The 14304-nt window shown below is 33.7% G+C and overlaps 1 long non-coding RNA gene across 1 annotated transcript in view; it reads left to right on the top strand.

Annotated features, from left to right (window-relative positions):
• Positions 1 to 14304, top strand: part of LOC128249259 (uncharacterized) — a 216754-nt gene that overhangs the window by 88303 nt on the left and 114147 nt on the right. The window lies entirely within an intron of this gene.

Genomic DNA, 14304 nt, shown 5'->3' with positions numbered 1-14304 from the left:
ATATATATATGTATGTAGTGGGGTATACACGTATATAGGTAGGTGTGTTTATAGATTAGATGGAATATATGCAGTTGTACAAGAGTATAATAAAACAACTCGTATAAATAGAGGTATATTTAAATTTTCAGTATGATATTTGAATATAAAAATAATGGTGTGGCGGATGGAGATATTGGAAACTCTTCAAGTGAAATGCATGTAAATACAGAAAGAGTGTTTTCATCCATTTCACTTTCATCAACGCTTCTACAGTATATGTATAGATGTGGCACTCAGTCTTTATGTGATCCTGAACTGTGTAGGGGACGTATAGCACCTGATCATAGCCTTGGATGAATCATAAGCTAAGGTTAATGTCATTGGACCAATAGTATATTGCTTACAGCGGCACTGGAGGGAATATACTTTCAATACTTTTAGGCGGTCCCAACAATCAAGATCAGTCATGTCCCTAATTCTTTTAGTGGATACCTCTGGGATGGGTGATTCGATGTAATATAACATATATATATAGATATATATATATAGTAAAAGGAGGGTTAGAATATCTAGGCAGATACGGAATTTCTCTATGCAGATACGGAATTTCTCTATGCATATATTATCAATATGTATACACACACACACACACACACTCACACACAGATATATATAGTGTTTATGTGTGCGCTTGTGTTTACGTACCTCTAACTTAAATATCGTACAATATATCAAATATCTTAAAATTCTGAAACATTTTCAGAAGAGGCACATGCAAGTGTATAAACAAATCCAATAAATAAAACAGAAAAAATACAAAAAAAGGAAATTATAAGTATCCTGAAATCCATGTCAGTTCGATGGAGAAAGATGACTGTATCATCAATACAACTGCAGTAATGAGAAACTGAGGCTATTTCTAACTTTAATATTAGCAGCAAGATTTTCATATTTATTTATCACCAGAGAATTATATTTCGATTTGTTTTCCGTCTCGCACTTTTCTTTTAGAATCAATTTCAATTTCTTGTTATTTGGTCACAGGAATGAATAAAAAAAACTAGTAAAAACTGAATTCATCGTTATCGGTTTGATAAGATATAACTATCTGTCTTCGTTATACCATTTCTCCATAAATCATTATGTCTTGTGAATCAATTTCGCTCTCCATTTCTTTGAGTGCACACACACACACACAATTCAGCTATGTGTTCTTATACATATATGTGTGTGTGTATATATACATATATATATATATATATATATATATATATATGTATGTATACACATGTATATACACACACATATGTACATTACATATATCTATACACAAATATACACACATATATATATATGGATTACTACCTCCAACTTTGAAGAGTAAGCGTTTGCAATTCAAGAACAGGAAATATCAACCAAGTACCTGATGAACAAAAGGGATAGAGATGCAGAAAAATCAGTAAAATGTGATAACCTATGCAGACTATGTGGAGTTTATACTTCATACGGAGCCACAAACACATGATATTGTCTTGCGTAGTTTATGTCAGCGACGTTTCAATCACAAGGCATTCTCCGCCAATTTGAATTTGAGAAATCTGGAGCACAAGATACCAGATGTGCTATGTAAAGTGATCGAACTTCGATCTACATAGTTACACCTTGAACTTAAATTTTGAATTGTTGAGTTCGTAGATTCTTCTATTTAACTTTAAACAAATTACACATGACATTTGGTCTGTTGTAGGACACTAAATACCACGCCACTTATGTTATCCAAACCTGAACGGTAAGCTCTTCGCTATACAGTAAACAATTTTGCCAAGGGAACTTTATTTTCTCATCTGCTTATCAAGGAACTCCACAGAAATTGAACGCCAAATGAAATTATGATCCATGCAACTATTTTCAATAACACTGAAAAATATTATACCATATGAAGATAATTTTTTTTCATCATATATTTTATCGTTCACGTCTTAATCAATTCCACTTGTTGCATAATCTTGTCATATCATTTTATTAACATATTTTATAAAATTTCTAGATCCAATTCCTAGATCCAAATTAAAATATCTGTTTATATCTAAATTAAAACCAAGAAAAATGAATCCGTATAATTAAGGATTCTATAATCGAAAACAAAACTGAATTATAAAAGAAATGAATAATATCACGAATGAAAATTTAATATAATGATTATTAATGTATGTACAATATCTCAAATGAATTTATAATGAGAACTGACAGAATGTTAGATAATCATAAAAATATAACTGAAGGTCGGATTAAATTTGAAATGAGAGAAAATATCAACTGACTTCATATTACTACCTAGCAGCATTTTTCCTAATGTATTTCTTCATGATGATGATGATCATCATCATCCTCTTCATCTTTATCTTCATCGTGGTCATGATGATGATAACCAGAAGCTGTAACAGCAGCAGCAACAGTATCGTCGTCACCATTAACAGAAACACCAGTAACATCAAACTAACTCCATCATCATCATCATCATCATCCTCTTGTTCAATATGCATTCCTTGATTTCTATTCCCCATCACATACGCATACATACATACATACATGCACACACACACACACACACACTCACTCACTCACTCTGCACCTATATATATATATATATATATATATATATATATATATATATATATATATAGGTGCAGAAATGGTCGTGTGGCAAGAGGCATGCTGCCCGACCACATGGTTCCGGGTTAAGTCCCACTGCTTGGCATCTTAGGCAGGTGTATTCTATTATAGCCTCGGGTCGATCAAAGTCTTGTAACTGGATTTGGTAGAATGTTGTGTGTGTGTGAGTGCATGGATTTCTCAATGGACGATCGAGGCGTAGATTAAACAATTTTTTTTGTGCTCTTCCGAGTCTCAACTAGTTCTCTGAAGATACAGATGAGAAATAGGTTTTCCTTTTTCTTTTTTAAAAATAACAGACGGGACCCGGTGAGTTATGTTCTACTTTTACAGTCCTCATTAGCGGCGATATTCGGAGTATATAAAGAGCTATTATTCTTCGTTTCAGTAAGGTTTTGTTTGGATCTAATAATTTTGATTCAATGAGGAAATGATATTAGAGTCAGAACAATGGCCATCAGCATACAGACTCACACATACACAGAGTAAAATAATGTGCTGGTTAACTCTTAATAAATATTCAAACACGAATAAATAAACAATGCTAGAAGATTTTCCTATTTAATAATATAGCAACTGGACTTAGAAAATAACAGAATTTTTTATGGATGTTGGGAGTACACTAGCAGCATTTAATGGCCGTTCCATATTAAGTGGGTTCTAGTGAAGAGATGGTAAAACGTCTATCAGAGTAAATATATGCCTTATATAAAGAGACCTAAGCCCTTGTTTCACAGCAATATACATCAGTGTCTACACCAAATATTTTTGTATACTGTATTATATTCTAAATCATTTATATCGCTTTATTAATCTGTTTCCGCTCCTATAACTTAGAGCGTCTCTCTTAATATGTACATGCATAATCTGAACAAGCTGCGATTATTATACTTACAAATCATATTTCTTCCTTATCAGATGTTTTTCATTATCTCCTGCAGCACTGTAATATATTGCATAAGCAGTAATATATAATGCAAACAGAACTATAAAAAATTATTCACGGTCCAAATATACGAATATCTGTACGAGGTCGCTCGATAACAACCGAATTCCTTGTTTGTGGTGTATATGTACATATACAAACACATAACATATATCGCTGTGGAGGCGCGCATCTTAGTGGTTGGAGTATACGACTCATGATCTTCAAGTTATGAGTTCGATTCCCGGCAGCGTCTTCTCTACCTGAACAAGACTCTTTATTATACATTGCTCCGGTCGTCTCAGCTTTAAAAACATTATTAGTACCTGTTTTTCAAAGGAACAGCCTTGGCACATTCAGCGTCACGCTTAATCTTCCTGGGGACTACGTGCTCTGTGTTTCTTTCAATCAATTTTAAATATAACAAAGAGTTTAGTAAAATAACTTAGTTATCATTAAGCTCGTTTTAGAAACATCAATTGTGACTAAGGTTTGGTGAAAGATTTTAATTCAAAACTTATGAAATCGAGACATTTGTACTACACAGCCAGAGGCGGTTTCTGCCGGGTTCGTATCGAAAGGGTTAAGGGCACGCCTGTCTGCGGTGTGCTCAGTCACATACACGTTAATTTCACGAGCAAGCTATTTTGACCATCGAATCAACTGGATCACATGTTGTCGCAACCGACGCAGTGTTCGTTGTATACTAACGAGAAAAATCCTCAGCGTTTATTCAATTGACTTTCATTCTCTGACTATGCTTCTGGTCGTTGTTACTGTCCCGTGACCGTCTTTTATCCTGTATGTCTGTTGTTTACAGAGTTTACGCAGGTTTTAGAGCATTTTTATCCCTGTGCAGACTCGGAAAATGGTTTTTCATAAACTCTGTAAATCATCATACTATCATCTGGTCAAATTGACGTTATGAGATTAATACAAAGACTACAGAAAAGAACTATTGTTGCATCCACAGCATTTGGAGGCTTAACAACTAGTAGCCATGTTGAATTTGCTTCAAACCCATCAAGCCTCTCCCGATACGTGATGACATTGGTTCGTCCTAAGTGCCCACATAGTTGTAAATCATATGGAGCGAGTCAATCTATTATTAAAATATAAAAATGTATGTATTTTGTATGTATGTATGTTAAAAACTTCATGTTGACTTGATCTGCAAGTTTCGATTGACAGCTTTGTGAACTAACACCATTTAATAGTAATTTTCAATAACTGAAATTGAGTCACCCTAAGCACAAAATGTTTTGGTGTTATTTTTAAGCTTGCTGCAAAGTAGTAGCCTCAGTTTTACATACACGCATAGTCAGACAGACAGATAGGTAGATAGATAATATAAATGACAGCATGTATAGATATCGTAACACTTGTAACATTAGGCCAGAAGCAATGTGAAATTTATGTATAAAGTGTTACTAGCACGTAACAGTCAAACGACTGTCTCTCAAGTATACACCTTGTACAGATATTTCAAAAGACTTGTTACTGAATGAAATTACGTGTAGAAGCAGAATACGTAACTGAAACATAGTTACAAGGTAATGTTAAAATATGTACACTTTTGTGTCTTTTAGAGTTGACCTCGATTCTTCAGATTTTTCCTAATTATGTATATTTGTTATTTTCATTTCTGAATAACCTGTCGTTCTATGAAAGAATAACGCTCTTTGGCCTGTGGGCAAAATATTGTTTTCTTTGCCCAATTTAAATCGCAGATCATGTGTTCTCCAAAAAGTCCAATTAACAGTTTACCTGTCAAAGATCATCATAACGGCACTATTGCTTATTCTGACTTTCACTAAATGACAAGTAATATTTTCTGGACTCTTTCTCGGAGTTCTATTTTGCTGATATAACAACAATTCAAATGTGCTAAATTAATATTATGTATTGTGAAAATCTACTGTTTCTCAATAATATTTGTTTCTCATTTCGCTGGAACAGCTCCGTAAAATGTGTGGTAAAAATACGTTGATTGTTTTGTTTTCTTCAGTATATTGTTCTAAAGAAATGTTATTTTCAAGTATAAAAATGGAGAGACTTTGGCTATTTTTTACAGTAAAATAACTAGTCTGATATAGCACTTATAACACCAATCATAATGCAAAAGTCAATGATGATGATGATGATGATGAGGTGGAGGAGGAAAAGGATGGCGACGATGATAGTGGTGGTGGTGGTGGTGATTGTGATGATGATGATGATGATGAAGGGTTGCTTAGGAACATGATACATGTTCCTGTGTTGGTAATTATACCTGTCCTAAACAAAATGGCATTATTTTTTTGACCCTCGTAAGTTATGTAAAGACGACGAAACATTCAAATACACTGGTCGAAGGACTCAATCGACCAAAAACTAGAAAACTCTATCCAGCATATTCCAAATAATACTAATGTTCGCAGTAACAATTTGTCATAGAGAGAAATTGCTAGGTCAAAATAAAATTCTTGATACTTTTGACTGTTTATGTGTGTATATTTGTACGTTTGAGTGTTTGTATGTGTGCATTTATATGTATGTACATACTCTCTCTCTCTCTCACACACACACGTACACACACACACACACAACACAATATAAGTATTGCATAACTATGATTCACTGTTTCACCAAACATTTTATAAAAAGCAAGTCTTTGATTCTTACAAATTAAGTTCCTTTGATCTACTCAATTACCTTCCATATTATAATAGGTAGCTTGAAATTACTTTTGAAAATTTCATTTTTCATTTATTTTTATTGCTTATTTTATTCTCCTTTCCTCTTGTTTTTGTTAAATAATTTACTGATTTATTTATTATTATTACTAATGTTGATTATACTTACTAAATAGCTATTATTATTATTATTATTATTATTATTACTATTATTGATATATCACAGTTGTTTCTGCTGTGCTTGTCGTCATTATGACTTATTATAACACTCTCATAGTCTCCGGTCCAGCTTTTGTTGTTTTTGTTTTTGTTGTTATCGTTGATGCTGTTGTTAATATTGTTACTATTATTACTCTTAATATTGCAATTGTTATCATCATTTCCACATATTTCGTGTTGCATATTAAAAGAAACTTGCATCACCAATTTATCAAACGTATGTTTGGTGTTTGATTTTTAATAAATTTAATCTTACAAACTTCAACTACTTCCTCTTTTTTCTTTTGTGTCTGTCCAATGTGTAAATTGAGCAAACAAAGTAACATCTCCATATGAAACATGTAAACATAAATCAATGAAGCTATTGATATTAGCTTTGGAAATACAGTTTATATTGGTTGTTTACATTTCTTCTTCAACATATCTTCTCTTATTCTGTTTACATGCGTTCACACTATGAAATACTATTTACTGTTCATTTCTAATCAGTAACAGTAACTACACAAAAATCTGTATGTGTCTGAGATATCTGGGATATAATATAAAGAACAGTGTGTCTCATAACATGTAATTCGTTGGAATGCAGCATCAGCAGTTTAATACAATTGTTGTGTTTGGGGCGACGAACGGGCAGAATCGTTAAAACGCCGGACGAGGTGCTTAACGGGATTTTGTCCGTCTTAAAGTTCTGGGCTCAAATTCTATCGTGGGTCGACTTGGCCTTTCATCCTTTTCGGGTCGATAAAATAAGTGCCTGTTGAACACTGGGGTCGATTTAATCGACGTCGCCCGTCTCCTAAATGGAGTGGCAGCGTGTATGCTACATTATTGTTTTTGTAGCTAAAACAGCTGTAAACCAATGAATTTAATTACATGACTTTTCTCTTGTCCTATAGTATATATGTTATATGTGTGTGTGTGTATGTATGTATGTATGTATGTATGAAAGCATGTACGGACGAATATATATATATATATATATGTATATATATACATACACACACACATGGGTAACACATCTGCTAACTCAAAACAACACATACACAGAATTTGTTTATCATCTTTAAAAAAGTAAATATTTCTTACCGAAACTAAGAAATTACGAGCGAGAAAATAATTTAGTTTTATGAGGTTCTCCAGTTCAATTATTATTATTGCTCTTGTTGTTGATAAGGTCCATTATAGTCTGGTGTGCTCTCAGAAACATACGGTCTTTTATAAGACGCCGAGCTTTTAAATTGAAATTATGCCAGAGTTAGTGAAGTGTTAGATTTTACAGCAATGTTATTGCACATTAATGTTATCGCCTTCATCATAATTATCACTGCCGTCATCACCGTCATTGCCATCGATCGTAGCTCTCATCATCATAATCCTCATCTTCTTTGACATCGTCATCGTCACCACCATGACCACCAGGAATGATGATTGTGATGGCGGTCATAATGATAACGTTGATGATGATAACGATGGTGATAGAGATGGCGGAGATGATGATGATGATGATGATGATCGTGATGACGACAACGATTATGATTATGACGATAATGAGGTCGATGATAAATCCTGACATATTACTGTGCTAAATACACCATTCCTGTATGGGTGGGGGGACGGAAATCGATTTAATCTACCCATGTATATAACTGATACTGATGTTATCAAATCAAGAACATAGAAGTCTGATGAAACAGTTGGATAAGCGATTAAATGAGGTCTTTTGTGCTCTTCCTCTTATCTGAATTCAAGTTCAAATCACGCAGGAGCCGAGTTTATTTTATTACATTGATTGTATTAGATATAAATGCGCCTGTGCGGTAAGAAGCTTGCTTCCCAACCACATGGTTCCGAGTTCAGTCCCACTGCGTGGAACCTTAGGCAAGCACCTTTTACTATAGCTGTGGGACGACCAAAACTTTGCGAATGGATTTGTTTCGTTTTCTTTTTGTGTTAATAATCTCGTCGAGGTCAACTTTGTTTTTCATTATCCTTCTTGACTCGATATAATATCAGTCTTTTCGACTGTCTCTCATTCTCTCATTGAGTCGGTTACGTTTTGCCAACCGAAATGATGTAGAGAAATCTCCTTAAAACCTCACCTTTCGCCAGAAATTGAGGAGAGTTAAAGGTGGTGCTTGGAACCTCTTCTCATATACAAAGAGGTATCTCACTGCAACCATCCAAGAATGGATTGATGTCTAACATAATGTGAAATGGAAATCAATTGAAAATATAGGGGGTAACTTTAAATCTTTTTTACAGTAAAGTATATTGTATAGAAGTTTATAAAGCAGTTAAACACTTAAGTTCCAATATTATTATTCTCAACAGGACAAGTGATCGACAAATATATATTTATATTAACAAATTTAACTGAAGGTTATGTATTGGTGGAGTAGAGAAATAAAGGAAATTTTGGTGTTTAATAGCAAGATTCTCGCCTACTGACAGAAGTATATTCGCTTAATCGCTTGTGGATTAGAAGATTCGTTGGCAAAGCGAATAACAATACATTGTAGTAATACCTCTTTAAGATCTGATTTCAGATCCTGTTGAATGTTAATTTTGTATTCTATCCTTGTAACAATCAAAGCACATATTAAACTGCTCCTATTTTCTCAACCAAGATTAAATATGAGACATATATTTATGTAAGGAATCATTAATATTATAATAATTCTTGTAATTACTTTTGAGGTTGATTGCAAATTCTACAAATTAATTACAGAGAAGCCTAAAGCATGGTAACATAAGAAGTGTTTAATTGAGATACACCACAATAAATATATAATAATCTTCATCAACAGAAGCTTGTAGCTATTTAATAATAACTCACAAATATTCAAAACGTCTTGAAACTTGCAAAAAAAAGATGTGAAAAAGCATAAAGTTTGTAAAGACAATATATATTTTTTGCTTGTTGTAGTTCTTTAGGAATTCACTTAAGTCGCCTAAAATTGAAGCAACTCTCCCTGAAGGTTTATGCATAGGTTACCTGTGTGGAAATATGATAAGAATTAATTTTACACTTTTGCCAGCATCGTAGCAATTGTTTTGTTGTTCCTCTTTTCGTTGTTTGCACCAGTTAAGCTCCGATACATACATACATATATAATGTACATATATATATATATATGCACATACATACATACATATAATATACTTGTACATATGCATATATATATATATATATATATATATATATATATATATATATATATATATATATATATATATATAGCTATAACATACATATATAATATACATGTGTATATACATGTATATGTACATATGTATATATATACATGTGTATATATGTATATATATAGGTTTTACAAAGGAAAGATTGACGGTGTCTTAGTGATTATCAAACTTTTCCTTCTAAAAGTTACTAAATAATAGTTTTACTAAAACTATTTACTAATCTTTCTGTTGAATGTTTAATGTTAAATAGTTTGGGTATAATAACTAGATAAAAAAAAAAGAAGCGAAGATTAATAAGCAAATATATGCAAATACGCCCACACCCACACATATATGTTGTCTGAACGTTCACACAGGTATACATGTATGGTGAGGGGTTTTCTGTTTGTGGAAGTATGCCTATATGTATGTATGTATGGTTGCGTGTGTATGTTTGAATTTGTGTAGCTCTTATGATTTGGTATAACGTGTATTGATAATGTACAATACAATGTCAAGCTTTGCGAAACAGCTGTAAGGTTGGTGAAATCCACGTTTGTGATTCGCTGCGTTAATTAGAGCGCGCGTGGCTTAGTGGTTACGATGTTCAGTTCCCGATTGTAAGGTCGTGATTTCGATTCCCGGCAGTGCATTGTGTCCTTGGTTCAGAGGACTGTCCTTGTTACATTCCTTGTCACGTAGAATCTCCCTGAGAAATTCATTAAATGTTACTCTTGTCTTTGGAGTACTCTGCCACTTACACGTTAATTTCATGAGCTGGCTGTTCGGTTGATCGGATCAACTGGAATTCTCATCTACATGTTATGCTGACCTGGTTTCGACAAAGTGTGGCTCTTCAGCGTCCGAACACGGGCCTCTAAATTTAACCACGGAAATATCTTCTGTGGGGGAAAAAAAAACGACCTCGCAAACCGTTTTGTACGTGACCCACCAATGTGAGGACACGGTCTGAAGTAACTTGTTCTTATTGATGTGTTGGGTGTTAATCCCAAACCCCAACACAGTAAAACAGCAAAAGTTGCTGAAGTGGTGAGTATAAAAATAGAAGTAGCTCTTTCTGCAAATGAACACAGAAGAAACTCCTTGCTCATAATGTGGATGGATGGAATTACACGTGCACATTTACATATAATATACGCATATGTATAGATATAAACATTCATATATTTCCTTGGTGAAGAACGGGAAACTCGGAGTAGCAACTAATGCTGATTCAGTTTTGAATTGATCGCATTGCACTCTCCCTACCTGTATCGTGTATATTTCTCGCTCAAATGCAATTTGCACTTGAGTGAACTCCCAATCACACGTTAACACGCGCACACACACAGAGGCACATGCTCAGAATTATATCCTTCTCCGTGTGTTTTTATATGCGCTCAAATGTATTTATGCATATGTGTAAATGTGTGAGTACGATTCTACGGAGAGAGAGAGAGAGAGAGACAAAAACAGAGAAAGAGATAAAGTGACAGAGAGAGAAGCAAGGAGTGAGAGAAAGAGAGAGACAGAAGGAGAGATTGTGAGAGTTAGAAATGAAGATAAAGGTGCATGTTCTCACACACGTTTCTGTGTATTTGCATGCATGTTTGATCATATTGACAGCTAACCAAGCTGAAACGTGATTGGTCTTCTGTAGAAATATATTTGGGGAATAATACTGCAAGGTGTGCAATGCAGCCTGACAGTCTAAACCTTTGGCAAGTGGTTGTTTCATAAAAAGAAACAAACTCCAGTAATTCTCTATTGACGTGCAGGTAATACTTATTGATAGAAACCTTCCTGTTGTGGAGCTGTGTTGCGAGACCAATGGAAACGAAAACGAAGAAACGAGCAAGAGGATAATGAGAGGAAATTTCAGAAAAGGGGGAAAAAAAGAAGGAAGAGGAAGAATGCTGATTAGAATGAAATGGAGAAGATGGAAAAAGGAAGAGGTAACATCCGTCAGAATGATTGGATTAAGTTAAAAATAGATTATCCAACATGGCACGAGATTAATTATGTTCCGAAGAATTCCCTCGCTAGCTTCATTCTTTTCCTCTGATTTTATCTTCCCTTCAATTATTGCTTTGTTGATCACTGGTCTCTGGCCATATTTGTGCATCTCTACATCTATCGCGAAAAGAAAAAAAAGAACACAAGCACACCCCCCCGCTTTCGCATTCTCTCTTCCTTATACTCTTTTCACTGACACACTCTAAACTACGGACTCTCTTTCTCTCTCTCTCTCTCTCTCTCTCTCTCTCTCTCACACACACTGCTTTCCCCCATTTCCTCCATAAATGTGAAGATATAAAATTACACAAAAACGTAAACCACGTTTTCAGTCATTGCAGCTACCTTCAATAGTAAGTCATCTCACGCTATGTAGCATAGAATGTAGAATTAATATTGTATGTATATGCACTTCCAAGATGGCACACCTATTTACGCACATATGTACTCACATCAGAACATATAAATTTTTCTGATCTTAAAAGGATTTTATCCTTTATATATACTGTTCCGTATTCACATATTGAAAAATATATCTTTCCAGTTGTTCTACAATATTATGTATTTATATATGCATTTGTGAGTGTGTGACTGTATACGCATCTACATAATATATATATATATATATATATATATATATATATATATATATATATATATATGTATAAATATACATATATAGGCGCAGGAGTGGCTGTGTGTAAAAGGTGATATATAGTTATAGAATTAAAGGTAATATTGCTATTTCAGAGTAATCCTTATTTTTAATATTATTTTCTACTCTAGGCACAAGACCCTAAATTTGAAGGGAGGGGGCCGGTCGATTAGATCAACCACAGTACTCAACTGGTACTTAAATTATCGACCCTGAAAGTATGAAAAGCAAAGCCAACTTCGGCGGAATTTGAACTCAGAACGTAAAGACAGACGACCTTATTTTTATTGTCAGTATTTATACTCTAGCAAATCTATATAGTTAAGAAAATATATTCAGAATTATCCAACTGAATATTCCTCTAATTCCTTATAAGAATTTTATTGAATTTTTATATTAATTGTTGAATAACATATTTTGAGAGCAGACTGGTGATCTTTACTCTTTTTTCTTTCCAACAACCCATTATCCATACTAACCACTACATCCAGTCAATCCTCAGCAGGACGTCATCTCTCTAGAATTCCTTCGACACACCTGTTTTGCGTGGAAATGTCGTCATGGGAAGGCTCATTAATAGGTTCAATCCCAGCGGCGAATTACAAAATACAAAAACTGTGCTCCGTCCTCTAGATCCAGCGAGCAATTAAAATATTTTGGTTGAACGGCTTGGAAAATGTGCAAGTTTCCTTCTTTTGATCTTCGACAGTCGATTCGCTCGAAATCGTTACATCGAAATAATTTAGGAACTAGCTCGACTTGGCATCATAAAAATCCAAGATATTTCGTTTTAAAAATATGAATTAAAATTTTCACTCATACAATAAAATGGGGGACCCGCAGAACTTTTAATGTTAAAATACCATAATAAACGTGTAAACCAGACCATGTTTTAATTTTGAATAAATTAAAACATGGTCTGGTTTACACGTTTATTATGGTATTTTAACATTAAAAGTTCTGCGGGTCCCCCATTTTATTGTATGAGTGAAAATTTTAATTCATATTTAATTCATTAATCAATATAATCTCCCTCATATTTTAGATAAAACATTCTATGCATCGTTAATGTATTAATTCTCTCCATCGAGAAAATCCATGGTGATTCATTGTGCTCTGGATATATCTGTTAGTGACCATGGATTTAGTGATCTACCAGATTAAAAAGGCAATGTCAATCCAATCAGATATTTTACACTGCTACGATTATTGGTATGTGTATGACTGTCAATGTAACCCATATTATACATACATACACATATATACATACATACATACAGATATTTATATACATATGTATATACGTGTGTATACACATATATGTATACACATATATGTGTATATATGTATATATACATATATATCCATATATCAGATGTACTTGCATCAGATATACTTACGTTCACGTGTATATTCATGTTTATTTATTGCATGTGTGTGTGCATCTATTTGGAAATCTCTTACTGTTGATGCCAAACCACTGAATAAAAGGAAACCAGCACTCGTGTATGGTTCTGCCTCAAGCCATTTTTAGTTTACTTATGCAGCTAATGGTCTCGGAAAAGTAATAAACCTTGCAACATCCATTTATTTACTCTGCAAATAACTTGGGATTTTCAATGAGATAATGATATCGTCGAGAAAGTATTCTGCATTTCTATCTGGAGAATGTCACCCAGATATCTGTGACAACGTACAATAATCTAAAAAAAAATGTGTCATTTGTTCATTTGGTAGAGAACTTATAGTCTAATCCTGAAGTAGTGGTCATATATAGAAACATGCAAACAAACGCATGCAGATAAATACTTCCAGAAATACATACTTTTATTGAAGTGTGTGTGTGTGTGTGTGTGTGTGTGTGTCTCCTGCTAACATGAAATATAAATTTATGATAGCATGGAATTGTAACAATATCACTCACTTCTTAGTCATGATTAGCTCAAGCGAAATCAATCGACTATATATGTATATAT

Source organism: Octopus bimaculoides, chromosome 13 (assembly GCF_001194135.2).
Source record: "Octopus bimaculoides isolate UCB-OBI-ISO-001 chromosome 13, ASM119413v2, whole genome shotgun sequence".
In the NCBI taxonomy this organism is placed as follows: domain Eukaryota; kingdom Metazoa; phylum Mollusca; class Cephalopoda; order Octopoda; family Octopodidae; genus Octopus; species Octopus bimaculoides.
This window is presented reverse-complemented; position numbering and strand designations above follow the sequence as displayed.